The sequence below is a fragment of the Apodemus sylvaticus genome, chromosome 2 (genome assembly GCF_947179515.1).
Source record: "Apodemus sylvaticus chromosome 2, mApoSyl1.1, whole genome shotgun sequence".
NCBI classification, from domain to species: domain Eukaryota; kingdom Metazoa; phylum Chordata; class Mammalia; order Rodentia; family Muridae; genus Apodemus; species Apodemus sylvaticus.
In genome coordinates, this window is record NC_067473.1 from 149,019,210 (window position 1) to 149,035,057 (window position 15,848).

Below are 15,848 nucleotides of genomic sequence, written 5' to 3' on the forward strand. Positions count from 1 at the left end.
ACTTTGTAATATTAGGAAAGCAAACAGCCAACTAGGGAAAAGTGGAGAAACTCCAGAAATGACTTGCTACTGTGTCAATTTATAGTAAATTTTGTAGGAAGGTAAGAAAAGCCTTCCACAGAAGTGGTGTTGGATCAACTTGGTCTTTATGGAAGAATTTTGTGTAAAATCGCCCTTCCAAGATGCAGCATGAATTTCAAGGGAAATGATGGAGTGACAGGTTTTTGGTCCTACTAGCCACCCTGTGCACACTTCTCTCCCAGACCTGCTGTCACCAGGGCTGCAGGTCCCAGGATACTGACACAGATCAGAAACTGTGGCTACGCTCGGTGTGTGAACATGCAGTCTCCTGACTTCCTCAGCTACAACTGTCAGGGTTCTGAGTACGAAGCTGAGAAAACTACTTTTAAACCATTGCTGTCCGCAGCGTATCCACCTACTGCCTTCCCCAGAATGAAGGCGATCTCCTCAGACCCCAGCCATTGTACTTGTCTGTGAGCCATGCTGGGGTTTGTCTTCTTTCCTCTCTGTCTTTCCAGAGACTTTGGGCAGGCCTGCTCTCTGTTCTTTTTGCAGTAATTCACATGCTAGTTGGCAAAGCTAATCTGTCCCACCTATGTTCCTTCTGCAAACCCAAACAGGACAGCTCAGTGCCCAGTGCCAGGGTCTACCTCACCTTTCCTGGCACAAGACTGGGGAAGCATCACATCTGTCCCTTTGTGGCCTTGGGGTACCTATGAAGACTTCCTGGTGATAAAGAGATGGGGGATATGTCTGGTGGGTGTGTAGTCAGGCATGGAGGAAGGGGGTGCCTCTGTGGGTCCAGGCTGAGGCATCCCTTCCCCCTGAGGGACCAGACACATGTCAGTATAGTATAGAACAGAGTTTATTCAGGGCATGGGGAGGGGAGTTAAGAGGGGAGTTAAGAGGTGGAGAAAGGTAGGGGGGAGAAAAGGGAGATGGAGAGGGAGAGAGAGAAGGAGGGAGAGATGGAGAGAGAGAGAGAGAGAGAGAGAGAGAGAGAGAGAGAGAGAGAGAGAGAGAGAGAGAGAGAGAGAGAAGAAAAGTAAAGGCAGGCCATGAACATGTGGAGTGAGGAGGGGAAGGGAACGTAGGGAGAGCAGGAGCAAGAGGAGAGGGTAAGCATCCCCTTTTATGGTGAGTCAGGTATACCTGGCTGTTGCCAGGTAACTGTGGGGCGGAGCTTAGACAGAGTGCTAACAACTGGTATCAGCTCTTTACCAGTGCAGGCCAGGAGGAGGGATTGAAATCCCAGAGCTGTGTGATTTTGATGTCTGCAAGGTAAACTGTGATTATTAGCCAAGAGTTGGTCATGACTCACAGGTACCGTTAGACGAATCCCTTGCTAAGTCCCGTGGTTCTACAGCTGCAGCAAAGCAGACGGACCAGCCGCAAAGAGACCAGAGCCACATGGAATGAGTAGTCAGTGTCACCTCTGTGAGAGGTCCCTGCTGGGCATGGACATTTCCTGTCCCGGAGGAGCTCAGGCCTCCTTATCTGCAGGCGTATGTTTGTAAATCCAGTGTGAGATTTCTACTTCACTCTGAGGAGCAGCTGAAATGTAGGTTTATCAGGGCTGTGTGTCAGGGCTGGGGAGCTAGCAGGAACATGTACCCAAGCCTACCACTGTCTCATCTTTGTCCTGAGAGGAAGTCTATGCCCATGCCTCAGTTTCCCCCTTGTTGATCTGGCATTAAGTCCAATCAAAGAACTGTTGGTTATCATCAAGGTATGTGTACACTATAGTATCTAAAGGACACTGTGCCATGTTGGTTGTTTTCACAGTCGTTATAGCTCCATTGGAAGCTTGCACGGTACCTCCTAGTACCTTGAAAGCAAGTCCTTAGTGAAGATGCTTTTAGGTCGGAACCAGCTGAGATCTCCAGATCCTGTGTCCAAAGTAAACTGTCTTCAGCAGTAGGGGCTTACCTTCAAGCTCTGGGAGGGAACCAAAGGCAACAGCAATGTACTATAATATTTTGGGAGTCTCACGGACAACCCAGACAACTCAGAAGGAGGCTTCTGATGCCTGGTGTTGGGGTTTTAGATACTCTCTGGCTCTTATGGGACCATCAGCCAACATGGAAAAATTTCATTTAAACTTGTGTGTATTCTATGGAATTTTAGGTAAATAATAGTACAATTCTGTATGACTTTTCAGACATCGTTAACATTATCTTACCCTCTTCCTCCTCCTTCTATATTGATCTCATTAGAATCATCATCCAATATTTCCCATTTACCCCTTCAGATAGCGTGTACCCTGCTGTTCCCTCTCCATTGTTTCTCCCCCAGTGTGGTTCCCCTTTACTTTTCTGGCTCCTGAGGCTATATATTCACACCTTAAGATTTAGAGCTAGGAATCTCAGATGAGAATGAACATTCAATTCTTTCTGGGTCTGTGTTACCTTACTCAATATAATGTTCTCCAGTTCCACCCATTCACTTTCAAATTTAATGATTTTTTTCTTTACAGTTGAAAAACACACAAATCACATTTTCATTATGCATTCATGAGTTGAAGAACATTTAGGTGGTATGTGTTTTCTAGATACTTTGACTAAAGCTACAATGAACATGGCTGAGGAAGTATCTGTAAAACAGGATGTCTGTTCCTTTGGGCATGTGCTGAAGAGTGATATAGCTGGGTCATATGGTTGGCATGTTTTTGGGGGGGGGCTCTGAGGGTTTTCCGCACTGATTTCCAACTGTGAATGAGGTTCCTTCTCATACCATCGTCAGCGATTGTCCTGTGTTTTGTGATTGGCTTTTGTCGTTCTTGCTGGGGCAAGATGAACCCCACAGCTGTTTTGATTCACATTTCCCTCATTGCTAGGAACAATGGGATATTTCGTAACCATTTTTATTTCTTCTTTTTAGAACTCGTTGTTCATGTGTTTACCCCATTTTTGAATGTCTTCTTTGTCTTTTTGACTTTTTGTTCTGAGTTCTTCATAGGATTCTGAAGGGAATCCTCTGTCACATGTGTAGCTGGCAAAGATTCTCTCCCATTCTATGCGTTTCTTCTTTACTCCGTTGCTTGATTTCTTAGCCACACAGAAGATTTTTAGTTTTATAGGTCCTCACATGTCAACTGTTGGCCTCAGTGCCTGGGCCAATGGGATCCTTTTCCAACATTCTTGATCTACACTTATATCCCATAGGGCATCAGTTATTTTCTCTTCTAGAACTTTCATGCTTTGGGTTTCACATTCAGGTATCTGGTTCATTGGCAGTAAGTTTTTATGCAATGTGCTAGAAGCAACTCTAACTTCAGTCTTCTAAGTTAGTTGAAAATGTTTTATTTTCTCCAATGTTTTGTTTTGCTTCATTTTGCACCATTGTCAAATATTAAAAGGTAGAATTTATGTCACTCCTGTTTGGGTCTTCAATTTTGTTCTACTTTGCTACATGTCTGTTTTTGTGCTATACCATGATGCTTTTATTACTATGCATCCTTAATATACCTTAAGATTTGGAATGATGCTCCTCTATCACTGTTCCTTTGGCTCATGGTTGTTTCAGCTATCTAGGATCTTCTGTAATTCATATGAATATTAAGAGAGTTTTTTTTTTCTATCTCTGTAGAGAGTGAGAGAGGGTTTTGACTGAGATTGCATTGAATCTGTACATGGCCAAAAGTAGAATGATCAGATCATTTTCACAATATCCATGTTTACCAATTCTTGAGGTCTTTATTTCTTTCCATTTTTCTGCTATCTCTGTCTTTCTTTGCAGATTTAAAATTTTCACTGTGGAGGTCCTTCACCTCCTTGGCTATGGGTTTTCATAAATATTTTCTTTTCCTTTGGGAATGGACATGTGTCCATGGTCTATTTCTCTGAATGGGTGTTGTTGTCGTAGCATAGGAAAGCTGTTGATGTATGCAAATTGATTTTGTATTCTGCCACAATGCTAAAATTGTTTATCATTTCTAGAACTTTTCAAACAGAATATTCCATAACTCTTTTTAGTTCTACTTTCTCTCTGACTTTTATCATGAAGGCAGGTCAGATTTTGTCAAGAGCCTTCTCTGAGTCTATTGATGCTCTTGTTATTTGTCTTTAAGTTAATTTATATGGTTTATTGCATTTATTAACTTGTATATGTTGAGCCATCCCTATATATACAGGATAAGGCATGGTCATGATCAATAACCTTTTATATGTATATCTGTATTTGATTTGCAAGTATTTTGGGGGGATTTTTTAATCTATGCTTATCAGAATATTAGTCTGAAGATAGGTAGGCAGGTAAGTGGGTAGGTGTGTGTGTGTGTGCATTTGCGTGTGTGTGTGTGTGTGTGTGTGTGTGTGTGTTATTTACCTGGTTTTAGCATTAAAGTGATATTAGCTTTATAGAAAGAGTTTGAGAGTGCTCCTGTTTTTATTTTGAGGGGAAGCTTAACAAGAATTGCCTGTAGATTTTCTTGTCTGATAAAATTCTTCTCTATATCTGTATGAGCCTGGACTTTTTTGATTGGAAGTTTTGGGATTTTTTGTTTGTTTGTTTTTATTACTATTTCAATCTTTTCATTTGTTACAGGTCTATTTAGGGTGTTGATCTCTTTCTGGTTTAATTTTGCTGGTTTGGCTGATTTTACAGGTTCATTTCTTTTAGATTTTCCAAGTTAATGGAGTACAGGTTTTAACGTATCCCCTTCTAACAGACTGTCTTCGATGTGTGTTATGATGTCCCCTGTTTACTTCTGTGTCTGTTAGCTTGGATGCTCTTTTCATTCTTCTGTCCAGTTGAGTTTTTCAGTTTTGTTATCTTCTCAAAGAACCAGCTGACTCTTAGATTTACTGCTTCTTTGACTTATTTTCTTTATTTCTATTTCGTTGTTTTTCAGCTGATTGTCATTATTTCTTGCCCTCTAGTGTATGTGGTTTTGATTTTTTCTTTCAACTTCACAGTTACTGCTATATCAATTAGTCATTATTTGTGCTCACTGTAATTTTTTTTAATATAGACACACAGAGTTGTAAATTTTCCTGATAGGATTGCTTTTAATATGTTCATTTAGCTCCATGAAACATTTTATTTCTCCTTTGACCCAGTCACCAGTCAGTACTGACTTGTTTTATATCAGATAGTTTATATATTTACCAGAGATTTGTTTGCTGTCTGTTTTACGTTTTATTACATTGTGCTCAGATAGGATATATAGGATCATTTCAATCTTTTTTTTAGTTTGTAAAGATTTGTGAAGACCCAGAATGTGTCTATTTTAGAGAAGCTCCCATGTGCTGCTGATTAGAATGTGTATTTGCTGGTGTTTTCATTGAATATTTTGTAGACATCTGCTAGGTCTATTCTATGTATGATGTCACTTCATTCTGATTTTTTTCTGCTTATTTTTGTCTATAATATCTGTATATATGAGAAAGTGGGGTACAAAAATCACCTATCTTTAATAGATTGATGTTAATATGTATCTTTAATTCCAGTAGTACACTTTTTATTCAATTGCATGCTTCAGAATTTGGTGCATATATGTTTAAGTTAGTAATGTCATCTTGGTTAACTGTTTCCTTGATTAGAATGAAGTGTCCTTTATCTAATAGGATGAGATCTAAGCATGTGAACTCCTTTCGTTACTTCTGTGTCTGAAATGGACAGAGTAGTTGGGACAGGACACAGGATTTGTAGAACAGGTTGGGTCTAGAGTTTGGATATGGCTTAGGGAGAACAAATCAGTTGAGCAAAGGAGACTGGCCTGCTGTCCAGGATATGTGTCCTGGTTTAAGCCTGAGTTTGAGGTTAAATCTGGTTGTTGGGTAGACTGGATAGAGGGAAGGATTGGAGAGACTCAGACTCAGCCAGCTAAACTCTGGCATGAGATGTGCAGGGTTTGGCTTTGCAAAGAAATTAGAGAGAGAGAGAGAGAGAGAGAGAGAGAGAGAGAGAGAGAGAGAGAGAGAGAGAGAGTATGTGAAGGACCTGGAGGTTGAGGGTAGAGGGTGGAGTATCCTGGTCAGAGCAGAGAGGCTGGGGGCCATGTAAGCAGTGGTGGTCAGACAAAGCCAGGGTATTGGGTAAGAGGTCTGGGCCATATCTAAGGTAGTAGGGAAGGGGGATAATCAGATGAATTTACCTAACTAAACCCTGGCCAGGATATGCATGCTCTATGTGGTTTTAAATTAATTTTTATTGAGTCTATAAATTCAGTCTTCTGCTCCATAAACATACTATTTTAGTTATTACATTTTATATGTATTTCTAAGACAGTTTTCAGAGTTTTCTCCATAGAAGTCTTGTACATCTCTCATTAACTCTACTACTAGGTTATGGCAAGCAGTATTATTGTCCCAAATGGTGTGTTTTACATATCAAACCTGTCTTTTAGCATGTATAGAAATACAGTGGATATTTTCCTTTATTTATATTATAGCAATCATCTTATTTAAATTATTATTATACCTTCATAATGTGACTTTAATGTGTTTCAATGTACCAGCTCCCTTGGTTTTCTCTTTCAGAATTCTAAGCAACGTCCTTAAGTGAAACACTAGTGTGAGGTGATTTGTGGGTAGTCGGAAGCACAGCTCTGCAGTAGCCAGACAGTCGTGCTTGAGGACAGGGTTAGAGCCGTTAAGTGTTCTAACCTCTGTCTATCTCTTTTCAGGACAAAGTGACTCTTCTAGGTCTAGCAGGTGCAAATCCTACCGGTGTTTGGATCACCCCAGATGATTTATCATTTCCCTTTGCCCAGGTCATAACTTCTCAATAGACCTGAGGGTAGAGTTTACTGCCTTCTATTGCTTTTGAAATGTTCTATTTTACTCAGGTTGTTGCTGTTGGTAATGGCTGGCATTCACTAATATTAGATTATTACCCAATTTAATCTGTTCATATTGGATCACACATTCAGGTTCTACAGATAAAGGATGTAGAACTTGAAAGGCTTTTCTGAGTTTGTTCTACTTGGTAGTATAGCTGATTGTCAACCCCAGGCAGGGCTGATTCCAATCTCACATTTGCCCATTTACATATCTCCTCCTCCTCCTATTCCTTCTCTTACTCCTCCTCCTCCTCCTTCCCTTCCTCCTTCCCTTTCAACTTCCCCCTTTCCCTTCCCCTCCCCTCCCCATTCTCCTCCTCCTCCTTTTTCTTCTCCAGCTAAGAGTTCTTAGAACATTCTCGATTCCAGGTTGTAAAAAGAACCATGGATCTTTCCTTTGTGGGACAGAGTATTGTTCAAGGTATTTCACAACCAAGGTTTTGCCAGGTGAAGAGGGTGAGCTCACAGGTGGCAGGAGGTGGCAGGCACAACCTTGGGAAGTAACATTGGTAGTGAAGAGGTGGCCGAGAGGATAAGCCACATTCTTGATTTCCTCTCTGTAGCAGTGGGTCTCCTGCACTCTCCAGTCATGTCCCTTGGTCCTCAGTGTGCCCTTTATTGGGAAAGAGAGTCTTTTGAAATATAATTTATTAAGTTAACATGAAATCCAACTGGATTAGGTAGTGGTATGATTTGGGTGTGGAGTGTACCTGCAGGTGGTGGGTGCAGTTGGAGGTGGCAGAACTTGCATGAGTAGAGCGTTGTGGGAGAATGTCAGGATGCATACCTTAAAAGGGGAGTGTGATAATCCAGCCTGTTCTCTCTCTCTCTCTCTCCCCCTTTCTTCCTCCTTCCCTCCTTCTTCACTTCCTCCCTCCCTCCTTGTGTGTGTGTGTGTGTGTGTGTGTGTGTGTGTGTGTCCTGGCTAATGAGATGTATTCAGTTTGCTCCAATAAGTACTCCTCACCATTACCATACAGTAGCCTCACCAAAGCCCCCAAACAGTGGAGCTGTCTTAGGCTAGAAGCAAGAACCATCTTTACAAAGTAAGTTCCCTGAAACTTAGTTATACGATGGCTAATATGGGCTAAACTTATAAACTGGCTAAACCCAGTGACTGGTGCTCAGAAGGAAAAAACTCAAAGCCACAAGGTAAAGAAGTCCATGTTCCACAGAGCAGAGGTTTTCTGAGCAAAAGAAATGCCAGGCACTACCATATGCTGGAAGAGAGAAAAAGACCCTTTTTTTGGAGAGTTAAGAGGGAGGATAGCTCTACTAGCATCTTCATCCCTGAGTCCCACCCTTAACCCTCTGAGGGAAACAGGATTGTTTTGCCTTAAGCTACATGTTTGTGGTAACTTTTTTAAGGAGTATCATGCTCTGTGTGTGTGTGTGTGTGTGTATGTGTATGTGTGTGTGCGTGTGTGTTTTTTTCCTTTGCCTGCACATATGTGTGTACACCATGTGCATGCTTGGTGCCCATGGTGGTCAGAAGAAGGTGATGGATCCCCTGGCACTGGAGTTACAAACAGTCGTGAACTGCTGTGTTATGCTTGGAACCAAACCTACTTCCTCTGCAAGGACAAGTGTTTTTAGTCACTGATCCATGTCTCCAGTCCCTGCAGTAATTTGCCATAAAAACCAGGACGAACCTAGAAACCTACTCCAGAAAGAAAGTTTCTCTTGAAATGTTTGAAGTAACGCCGGCTTGGGTAACTTCTGATTCTCTTGCTTGCCTGTCTGAGTAGAACTAGTTCATGTTTACCGCGTGTGAGACGCAAAGGAGACAGACCATCAAACCAACCGATGAGACCGCTTCGTCGCCATGTGTGCTCCAAGCTATGAACAGCTCCTTAAAATGTGCCCAGCAGATTCTGACAGTACACATTGATTGCGTGGATGAAAACATTTATGAATGATGACCACTGAAGGCCTGGGGAATGGTCACAGCTCCCTGTGGACAGCTTTCTTGCTTTTCTCTGGAGGGCAGTCTGAGTTTGCATTGATAAACCTGAATGTCTGTGAATTGGTGTCTCAACCTCTGCTCCCTTCACCAGTGAGAGAAGACAGTTGATTCTGTGACTCATTAGTGAGAGGATTACCTGAACAGCTGGCATATCCCATCAGCACCTGCTGTCATAATTGGCATTACTTTGGCCTACCCTTCAAGTGAGGCACATGTTCTGTGCTATGCATGCATGTGTGGTATGAAAAGGTATAGATGTGAAGTGTGTACATCAGATGTCTGTTGAAGGAGTTCCACGGGAGGGAGATGGAAGTAGAGAGGGTAATGGGTAGAAAATGATCAAAGGATATTATGTTTTGTGCATGAAATTGTGTAAGTATGAATGAATGGATGGATGGATGGATGGATGGATGGATGGATGGATGGATAAATGAATGAATGAAATGTCTGTTCTTAGATAAGCCCCCAAGAGCATGCCCATCCCTTGGAAATTGCTGGATTTAGCTCAAGTAATATATCAAACTTTCTAAGCCGTTCTCCTCGAAGAGTGAAGCATCGAAGAATGAAGTCACTTAGTCACACATTTTAAATCTTTTTCACATTGTCCTCACTCATGGCAGGATTGTCAGCCCAGCTGCTACTGGGCCTAGGTGTAGACAGCTTTCCAAACGGACTGATGAGTCCACAGGTCCTGGCTTAATAGATCTGGTATTAGATGTCTTCCAGTTTGTGCTACTGTGCTCAATAAATCATCTGCCCTGGAGGAAACGGAAAGGGAAACAATGAAAGAGAGAAGGGAAAGGGCATCAATCTCCGCTAATAACGGCCCGGGACCACCTCTCCCCGGGAGAATGGAGCAAGAGCGTGAACGGAAGTGTTGGTGGACACAGACTGTTTGTCCTGAGACCTGCTTGACAGCTTCCCCAGCTCTGAGCTATGTCCCCAGGAATGCGCTTCCAGGATGACTGTGAGGGCACAGTGGCAGGGCTGCCCACGGAGGGCAGCAGCTCCAGGTACTTTGAAAGCAGATGTTGGCAAGCAATTCTTCCGCAGAACCTGGTCTTCAGCCAGTTTCCGACGCTTCACCCGATCCTAGGAGGCAACTTGACTTGCTTGCTGTACTCGGTCCATTGTACACCCAGACACACACGACAAGAGGCACTGCACAGGCACTTTACGGCTCTGTAAAGCCGTCACATTGCCTAGTGCCCTGGACAGCTTGGTTGAAAGGCTGGGAGGAAAGCAAAGCCAGAAATCCCTTAAACAAGGGTGGGTGTTGAAACTAGATCTGATTCCAGGGCTTGTGTTCCTCCTACAGGAGTGTGCTGCTCTGGAGGCGGCAGATAACTCAGAGCCTTGCAATCTGCTCCCCCCTCCCCCCCATAGTCTGCTTGCCTGTGCTTGCCTCCAGGTACAGAGACTTCAGGCCTCTCTGGATGCCTTGCCTTTCATGGATAGTCCTCGGGGGCTGGTGAGTCTTTTCACTTGCTCTCTTTCCCTTTAGCCTACAAGAGTCAAAACCTCAAACTAAACCAGAGGGGTCTGCTACAAGTTCCTAAGAACTCCTCACTGCGGAGCCCCCTCTCTAGCCCCTCAGTGGGGGTTTTGCAGAGAATAAGCAGAGCAGGTTTCTGGGATGGATAGGTCCCTGCACTCTCCTTTGGTTCAAATTGCTCAACGAATTTGCAGTAATTTCAGGAATGAACACTATAGGGAATGGGAAAGTCATAATTACAATTTTACTGGCTGATTGATTATGACCAGTAGCAGGAAGAGGCACCTTTTATAGAGAAGCAGGCCAGGTGGCAGCCATGGTCTCCGTCTAAATGAACTCAAAGATGCTCTTTTGTAGATTAAAGGGAGGTACATATTCTGCTAAAAGCCAGAGAACTCAGAGTCTGACATGATATGGAGAGTTTGGGGTTGTTTGTTTGTTTGTTTTGCTTGTGTGCGTTCAAATGTGCCAAAGTGTATGGATGTGTGGAGGCCACAGAGCAACTTTTTTTGGAGTTAGTTCTTGCCTTCCACTCTATTCCGAGGCAAGCTTCTGTTTAGGCTGCTGCACTGTATTCTCCATCTAGAATGAAGTTGCTCGTCAGTTTTGCATTAGTACCTTCACCCACTGTCTTTGTTAGGATTACTATTGCTATGATGAAACACCATGACCAAAAGCAACTTGGCAAGAAAATGATTCATTTTACATACAGTTTACATTACAGTTCATCACTAAGGGAAGTCAGGGCAGGAGCTGAAGCAGGGCAGGAACCTGGAAGCTGGAGCTGATACAGAGGCCATGGATGGGTCCTGTTTATTGGCTTGTTCCTCATGGCTTTGCTTAACATGCTTTCTCATAGATAGACTCTAGGTCCACCAGCCTGGGAATGACACCACCCACAATGGGCTGAACCCTCTCCCATCAATCAGTAATTGAGAAAATGCCTTTCAGCCAGATCTGATGGAGGTACTCCCTCAACTGATGTTCCCTCCTTTTAACTTCTGTCAAGTTGACATAAAGTACCCAAGACACCCACTGGGCCATCTCTCCACCCCTGCTTTTGTTTTGAGACAGTCTTTTTATGCAGCCCAAGTGGGTCTTGAACTCACAATCAGCCCCCTTAATGCTGATGTCATAGGTGTATGCCACTACACATGACAACACACTTTTTCGTTGTTTTGTTTTTGTTTTTGTTTTTTGTTTTTCTCCAAAGACTGAACACAGGATTCTACAGCTCTGAGTTCCAGAGGGGGCCTTTTCAAACAAGTGACCAGCTTCCTTCTGAGAAAAAGAAAGTAATAATGTGAATGTTTAGAATCTATTCGTGTTAGACGGTTAAAAATTGATGAACACACACAGGTAGTCACACACACACACATACACACACTCAGGCAGTCACACACAGTTGTAAAGAGATTGACAGTAAAATGACTGAAAAAATTATACAATTAAAATATCCTAAATAGCAAAAATAGCACCATTAGTATCAATGTTTATAATAATGGGGTTCAGAAGCAAACAAGAGGCTGGATACAAACACAAGCCTGGTAGAAATATTCACCAGCGAGGAAGACAGAACTTCTGAGTGTGTAACAAATACTCTGAAAATAAATGAAACAAACATGATGGAACCAGAAGAAAGAGAAATGAGCAGAGAGCCCAGACAAAATCCAAACATCAGCCACAGGTCTGACCATGGCAGTCTCCAGCCAATCAGAGAAGGCAATGCTTCTCGTTAGGAACCTGAGGAACATTCAGCGAGCTGGTCCTGCTTCTAGTTAGATTAAGGCAGGCTACATTCTTGGGCCTCAATGGAACCAAGCTGGATATCAATAATAGAAGGACACAGAGGAATCCCAGAAATTAACCACAAAATAACCCTGGGACAGATAAATAGTTCAAAAGGAAATTAAACAAAACACAAGTAAATGAAATGAGAAGACAACCTATCAAAACATGAGGGTGTTAAAGTATTTTCTGGCTCAAGATGGCTACTTTAGGAGGGGGTCACCACTGTAATGTTAAACGGGGATAAACTGAAATAAAATGCAGCAAAGGAAGGAAGAGCCAAGAGATGAGAAAGAATGCAAATCCATAGATTCAAAACCAGGAAAACAATAGGAAAAAACCCCAACATATCAAAAACACGGTTTTTCAGAAAAGCCAATAAAACAGACCGAGCTTTGTCAAAGCTGACAAAGAAGGAAGGGATATGAAACAAGTCATGAATACCAAGAAAGATACAGGACTATCCCTGCAGCTGTTGCAGTCATTGAAAAGAATGGTGAGGAAACATTCGGCAGATTTTCATTCATTCATTTCACAAATGAGCCCATTCCTCTAAAGACACAAACCAGCAAAATGTAACAAGGAGTAAATAGCCTCAGCAGCCTACAGCCAAGTGTGGTGGTTGGGATGAGAATGGCCCCTCTAGGCTCATATATTCGAAGGTGTAGTCCCCAGTTGGTTGAACTGTTTGGGGAGGATTAGGAGGTGTGGTCTTGAAGGAGGAGGTGTGCTTGTGAATCAAGATGTGAGCTCTCAGCTACTGCTCCAGTCTGTCTCTTGCCATGGTTCCACCATGATGGTCATGGACTCTTAACCCTTTAAGACTGTCAGAGTCAAATAAACTCCCCTTTTTATAGGTTGCCTTGGTCATGAAATCTTGTTCCTACAATAGAAAAGTAATCAAGACACCAGGAAAGGAATTGAATTTGTAATTTTCCCAAAGAAACCTCCAGATCCAGATTAATTCTTAGGCAAATTCCATCTGAGATTTAAAGATGAATAAACGCATATCAGTTTCACATAATCTTCAGAGGAGAAATTACATTCCAATTTATCTCATAAAGAATCATACTGGTTTGTAAAACAAAATGCACTTAAGTATTCAAAAATTATAAAAGAAAATTGCAGATCAATATCTCTGAAGAGCATTGATGAAAACATTTCTTTTCAACTAAATATTCATGAAATGGGTCAGTAATGTAAAAAAAAAAATAAACCATTGACTAACTGGTATTCTTTTCAGGTATCCAATGTTAGTTTAATATTTGAAAATCCAGTTATACCAATTACTACTGCAAGAAGGAAGAAAGGGGGAAGAAAGGAGGAAAGAGAGGAGAGCTAGAAGAGTGAAAAGAGAGAGGAACAGAAAAGCATTTCTGACAAAAAATGTGAAATTCTACTAGAAAACAAGTGTGGCTTCTCTGGTAGTGTTTAACCTTGGAAAAGACTGAGAAATTCTTCAGTACCTTACCTTAGAGAAAGAACATGAGATAACACATGGACATGATCAAGAACAGAGAGAAGACATTTGATAACACATAGACCCAGTGAAAAACAGAAAAACCACTGGCTCATAGGGTCAGGATGGACACACATCACTTACTTGTTATGTAGCCGGTGACTGAGGTTCACATTCTTTTCAGTAGGATCTTTAATTTCTTTATTAAGGCACAAAGCACTGGGTTTCATTATGGCATTTCCCCATAAAATGTGTTTGTCTTGATTCACCTACCCTCTCTTCTCTGCGACCCCATCCCCCCTTGTACCCTGTGGCCCCCTCCTTCCTTCCTCAAAACACTCCTCCCTCTCTGGTCTCCTCTGTGATGTCACAGCCCATATCTACTTTCACACCCACCTCTACATACATTGAAATATGAAAAGTTAGGATCAGCCTATGAGAAAAAACATGAAGAAAATCATATCTTTTGGTAAAAAAAATGTAAGACGTGAACCCCAAGAGTTCTCTGACATTGTATAGGTACATATTTGAACCATTCATATGTATATATCTACCTATTGTAGAGAAAAAAACTAACATGTCTCAGGACAAGTGGTGTCAACAGAACTTTGAGCTCCTTGCAATAGTTTGAACTTACTCTCTTGCCTTAAAAAAATTCTTTTAAATCCTTTTGTCATGAGCTCACAAATAAACTCATCAGACAGGTAGTTTAAATAAGGCAGGCACTCAAGCCAATACTTGTCTAGTTCCATCATTCTTAAGCTGTGGTACTCTGGAAGGGTAACTGGCATCACAGACATTCTCATGGGCTAGTCTATGAGATGAAAAAGAACACTGCTCGAAGACAGGGAAGGGTCGGCAAGTCCTCATTTATGATCTTGCATGAAGATGGTGCTTGCACTTATGCCCTGCGCAGGTTAGCTGTAGGCATGGGTGTGACTAATTATACAAGAGATAATGTATTTTAAACTATGCCCATGCTATATGCAAGTTTAGCCAAATTACACCATTAGCTGGCATCACAAACGTGGCCTTTATTAAAAACTGTCTAAAATTATTTTAAATGTTAAGGAAAATACACAGAATTAAGCCTCATGTTCATTCCAGAAAATGTGGTAGCTATCCATCAATATTTAATAATAAAATCTGCTTAGTCTCAGGATGTAGAAGTCTGGGGAGACTACCATGCTATTTACAAAAGCTTGTCATGAAAATGAGACCATGTGCTATTTTTCCTCCATGTATTTCTTCAAGGCCAACAGTGAACTTCCAGGGCTGCACATGACAATGGCGTACTCATGAACTGCCTTCTCCTCGTGGCATCTGTTAAACAACCAAGTTTTAAATAAACAGAGAAGAAGACATCTCAGGAATATCACTAATAGAAGTGTCAAATGCCCAGTGCATTTCTGTGTCCCCTTTTCATGGTGTATTTTCAATTTTTGCAACTTTGCAAGGCTGGTAGAGCTGGTCCTCTACATCCATGGTTTCTGCATCCATGAATTCTGCCAACCACAAATCAAAATTATTTTTAAAAAATTGTGTGTTGGGGTCTAGGGAGATGGCTGAGTGGTTAAAAGCACTGACTGCTTCTGCAGAAGACCTGGTTTTGATTCCCAGGACTTACATGACAGCTCAGCCTCTTATAAGTCTAGTTCCAGGAGGTCTGATGCCTTCTTCTGGCCTCTGTGGGTACTATATGCACATGGTACACTTATATTCATAAACACACACTCACATTAACATAGCTAAAAATAAACATTTAAAAATGTATGCCTTTACTGAGCACATAGAGCATCTTCTTGTCCTGTTTCTTAAACAGTACAGTGCTCCAATTATTGAAATATCATTTATATTCAATTATGTGCTATAAGTAAATAATAGATGATTTCTAGTATAGAGTAGTGTGGACACAGAAAGTTCTAAAGATAAATGCCCACAACCAGGGCCACTCGCAGAGAGGTTCTAAGTCCGACCTTCATGCTCTGAGCCCAGTTTTGTTACAGGATTTCTCAAATGTTTAAATTAACATCTACTTATTTCACTCAAGCAAGGAGTATCTAATCCAGATTTGAGACATTATTGGCACAAGAAAGAAGACAAATGTGGTGATGTTTTAAATGCTTTGTGGGAGTCATAAAAAATAAGCTCACAGATGTTACACAGATGTAATGAGAAAGGAATATTCAACATCTCGAGGAAAATGCAGTAAAACAGAAAATAACCACGAAAATTAAAAAGTAGTATACAGATTCTGTCTCACAGAGTGAGTTTTAAACCCAGCCACAAAATATTTGGCTGCTTCTGTAACATTGCACCACTGTTGAACTAGTAT